The sequence below is a fragment of the Gopherus evgoodei genome, chromosome 8, assembly GCF_007399415.2.
Source record: "Gopherus evgoodei ecotype Sinaloan lineage chromosome 8, rGopEvg1_v1.p, whole genome shotgun sequence".
NCBI classification, from domain to species: domain Eukaryota; kingdom Metazoa; phylum Chordata; order Testudines; family Testudinidae; genus Gopherus; species Gopherus evgoodei.
The window spans coordinates 90,780,129-90,784,884 of NC_044329.1; the positions used below are offsets into that span (position 1 = coordinate 90,780,129).

The following is a 4,756-nucleotide window of genomic DNA, read 5'->3' on the forward strand; positions in this document are numbered from 1 at the left end:
ATGTCTCGCTGGTGAGTCGTCGCCTCGCTACACGTCACCTCCCACATTAACTGTGCCCCCTCAGCCTTGCTTTGGCACACCTCCCTAGCCATGCCCCTGACCCATTCACTGCATTCTTCCCTCCATCCTGGCTCACTGCTTATTGTACCCAGGAGCCACCATTGCAAGCAGGGAACACATTTCTGTGAAGTCTTCACTCTCTGGTACACAAACATTTCTGTTGCCATTAATCTCTCCCCCCACCCCAATAACTTGACTTGCATGCTGTGCCTGGAGCAAAGAACAGCTAAGTTACAGTGAAATGGTGTTCGTGTTTGTGTTTCAGAATGGTTGGAGGGTGGAGTTTGTGACAGGGCCAGCAAGAGGAATCGCAATCAGGCTTTCTGTTCCACAGTACTGACAGTTTTACGTTGGAGAAAAAGATCCTTTGACCCCGGCCCAATATCTATATGCCCATTTCTGAAAAACTGTGAGGTATCAGAGTCTGTAATGTTTCTATGCAATACAGTCCATATTTTCTGGTCAGCCATAAACCCTCCAATTTTCTGCTTAGTCATTAACTTATCCTTAGTTATGTTAATTGAATGGTGAGCCATCAATCTCAGAGAGGTCTGTGATTCATCCAATTATTAGTACCTCTCAGATTAACACTATAATGCAGCAGAATGAAGCCATTGGTGATGGTGGGGAACTGTAACTCAGGAATCCATTGGTCAGATTTAGATCATTAACACTATCCTGCACTTCCATGGGGCACAACATATTTCAAAACAATTTAAGTAACCATTTGGATTTTAGAGCACTTAAAGTTGAGCTTTAACGCATATAAAATGGTGGAATGGAAATCCTCAAGCTGTTTGTCCATATTGGTGCATGCATGCTGTAAAAATTGCAATTTTCCTGAAAGACTATTCTCAGTTTGGGTCCTCTAAAGATTTAGCAGGCGCCATGCAGTGCCCTGGGTAAAATTGGCAGATTGAGAATATTTTTATCCACTGTCATGGGATACTCTCAGCACTGGGGTGCCCCTGATTGTCAGTTCTGGGGATTAGCTCTTTACAGGCCAGACACCAGCTTCTGTCACTCACTCACACTCCTTGCATGACTCAGGGTTCTGTCTCTTCATGGGTTGGCCCAATATAGAGAGATATATAGGTAGAGTCAATATACATAGATCACTATAATCTTCCCTTTCTGAGGTACCAAAATCTCTTCATCCAAAATAGCAGTCTTCCATTCACTGCCCAGTCCATGCCACTTTCCCAGTGGCTCATATGGGAAGCCAGGCCACAACTGAGGTCTACTTGTTCCCAGATCCTGATGTTATTTCCTTTGACTCCTTCCTACATCTTCTGGCTCCTCCCTCTCTAGATATACCCGCCCTAACTTCCTCCTCCCAACAGACTTCTTAGCATTATAGCCCCAAACACACAACCCTCCTCCTAGGGAATGACTGCAGATTAGTTCCCCTTCCAGTTCCTTTCTGCTGTCATCTCCCTGGCTTTATACCAGCCCCACCTGTTCCTTCTCAGCTGGGCTCCATCATCCATCAGCCTGACAATCCCTGGCTCTCACCCAGGCACAATCTTTCAGGTTAATTAACCTAATTTTGTGTGTGTGTGTGTACGTACACATCCTGCCACAATCACATCAATAGTTTGGTGTCTCTCTCTTTTTTTTTTTTTTAAACACGTAGAACTAAATGGAAAGACCCAACAAAAACCTATAAACGTTTTGAAAAAATGGCTATTTTTTCAGGGCTTATATTTCTGCTACACTGAGCTCAAAAAAACCTCCAAATCTGGGTCACTAACCCTACCCTGCACCCTCATGAGCCAAACCAAACTTCAAAGGAATCCAGCTAAACCTTCAATTTTAGAGCATTTAGAAAGGTCAACCTTTAAACAGAAGTGAGGACACAACCTTAACTGTAGTGGTGCTGCTGCACTGCTATAATAAAAGAGACAGTCCCTGTCACAAAGCTCACAATCTTACTGTATTAGTGGATATATGCAGGGTTTGTGCTTGGGTAGGGTGCACTGGCAGAGCTGGAGGGTGCAGGATATCTGAGGTATAGGGTGGTTGGGTCTAATGGCATAGCTGGGACTGCAGGGGCATTGGGGAGCAGGAAGGTTGAGGTTCAGGGTTGTTAGCATGCACTTGCAGGGTTATGGGGTGAAGTGTGATTGGTGTGAATTGGCAGAGCTATGGGGTGCTGAGTGTTTGGGGTGCAGTGACAGAGCTGTGAAGTGTATAAATGCTGGGCTGTGGTGTCATTAGGGTGTATTGGCAGAACTGATGGTGCAGAATGGGTTGATGTGCACTGGCAGAGATGGGGGGTGCCATGCCTCCCTCATCTGAGCTTCCAATCTATCTTCCTTCCTCGAGCACCGATCCCCATTTATCCCTCTCTCCGTATCCTTCCTTGTCCTCTCTGTAGTCCCAACCCCCATCCCCACTTTTGCCACTCTTTTGCCCTCTATTATCCCTCTCCACTGTAATTCCCAACCCTGTGGTTCATTCATCTATATCACACTGTGTTCCAAAAAAAACATGGATACAGATGTAGTCTCTAGAAGTCTGCTAAAGTCATTGTGCATGCAGAGTTTGCATGCTGTAGCCATACTTCCTATCTGAGCTGTTTGTCATGTTACTGACACCAGTATGAAAACTCTTATTCTGCTTTGGGATTTACTGACTGCACTCTCATGGCTTTCAAACATCCAAGTTCTTCCTCTTCAGGTTTGTAGAGTATATCTGAATTGCAGGCTCTTTCTGCTGGTTTTCTGTTCTTTTTTAGTCTTCCTAGGTAAAATAACCTTCAGTAAAATAAACACAGATTATGTGCTGCCTGAATATGATCCTGTCATCCTGATTTTAGCAACCCTAGAATTCTTCATGTATTTGTTCATGTAACAGTTAGAACAAACTGTTAAGAGCCAACAAATCCATATCTCCATATACTGGCATTTACTAAACATATCCCACTACCTTAAGGATTCCCATCTAGTTAGCAGAATGAAAAGGGCTTTGTCTTGTAAGATTTCACTGAGTATTTACATTATGCTGCACCCAGTAAAACAAGCCTTCCCTTTGTTGGAGCAAATTCATTTCTGTACTATGTCTAAATAGAGGGACGAAGGTCTCTCCCTTGTGGGAAGTATGAGAGATTCATCCTCATTATATAAACAGGGCACCCTAATCTTTCCAAATGGATGATTAGGACCCAGAATGTGAATCTTCCCAACTGGAAATCTAACATAGTGTCCCGAGTGGGAATATGTTCTATTCCCTGTGATCTCTGGCCCAAGACTGATTTATTTATTTTAATTAAGGTTTTTATCAATGCCTGCAGTGCATAAAAAGAAACCCATGCAAACTGCACTCTACATGAGCAAGAGTACTGCTAACTGAAGGAGTTTCAGGATAGGGCCCTTAAGGAGCTAAATTGAACCTTTGTGTAAGTAGGTATATCTCTATTGCAATGAAACTGACTTCCATGGGACTTCATTTCTCAGTATTAGCTTCAAATATGGCAAAATAAGTGAGAACAGACAGTGATGTACCTCATAAGAACATAAGACCAGCCATACTGGGTCCAGTATCCTGTCTTCCAACAGTGGCAATGCTAGGGGTTTCAGAAGGAATGAACAGAACAGATAATCATCAAGTGTTCCATCCCTTGTCACCCATTCCCAACTTCTGACAAACAGAGGCTAGAGACACCATCTCTGCCCCTCCTGGCTAATAGCCATTGATGGACCTATCCTTCATTAACTTATCTTTTTTGAACCCTGTTGTAATGTTGGCCTTCACAACATCCTCTGGCAAAGAGTTCCACAGGTTGACTTTGTGTTGTGTGAAGAAATGCTGCCTTTTGTTTGTTTTTAAACCTCCTGCTTATTAATTTCATTTGGTGACCTCTAGTTCTGGTGTTATGAGGAGGAGTAAATAACACTTCCTTATTTATTTTTGCCACACCAGTCATGATTTTATAGACCTCTATCATATTGCCCCTTAGTCGTCTCTTTTTCAACCTGAAAAGTCCCAGTCTTATTAATCTCTCCTCATGTGGAAACTGTTCCATACCCATAATCATTTTTGGTGCCCTTCTCTGTACCTTTTCCAATTACAATGTATCTTTTTTTGCGATGGGACTACCACATCTGCATGTAGTATTCAAGATGTGGGCATACCATGGATTTATATTAAGGTTGCCAACTTTCTAATTGCACAAAACTGGACACCCTAATCCCACCCCTTCCAAGACCCTGCTCCCGCTCCCTACATTTCTCCTCCTTTGATGGCTCACTCTCTCCCTCACTCACTTTCACTGGACTGGGACAGGACTGCAGGAAGGGGCTTCAGGCTGCAGGGATTTGAATGCAGGAGTGGGCTGCAGGTTGAGGCAGGGGGTTGGGGTGCAGGAGGGGCTCTGGACTGGGGGTGCAGGCTCTAGGGTAGGGCTTGGCGTGGAGGCGTGGGCTTACCTCAGGCGGCTCCTGCTCAGCAGCGCAGCAGGGCTAAAGCAGGCTTCCTGCCTATGCTGGCACCGTGCTGCACCCCAGAAGTGGCCAGCAGGTCAGGCTCCTAGGTGGGGGGCCATGAGGCTTGTGTGCTGCTCTTGCCTTCAGGCACCAACCCCCCCAGCTCCCATTGGCCATGGTTCTTGGCCAATGGGAGTGCAGAGCTGGTGCTCAGGCAGCAAGGGGGGCCCTGTGACCCCCTCCCCCCCTCCTGGGAGCCTAGACACAGT

General features: G+C 45.2%; 1 protein-coding gene across 4 annotated transcripts in view; it reads left to right on the top strand.

Moving 5' to 3' along the window:
• The window catches only part of NEGR1 (neuronal growth regulator 1), a 643,647-nt gene that overhangs the window by 58,790 nt on the left and 580,101 nt on the right, over window positions 1–4,756 (top strand). The window lies entirely within an intron of this gene.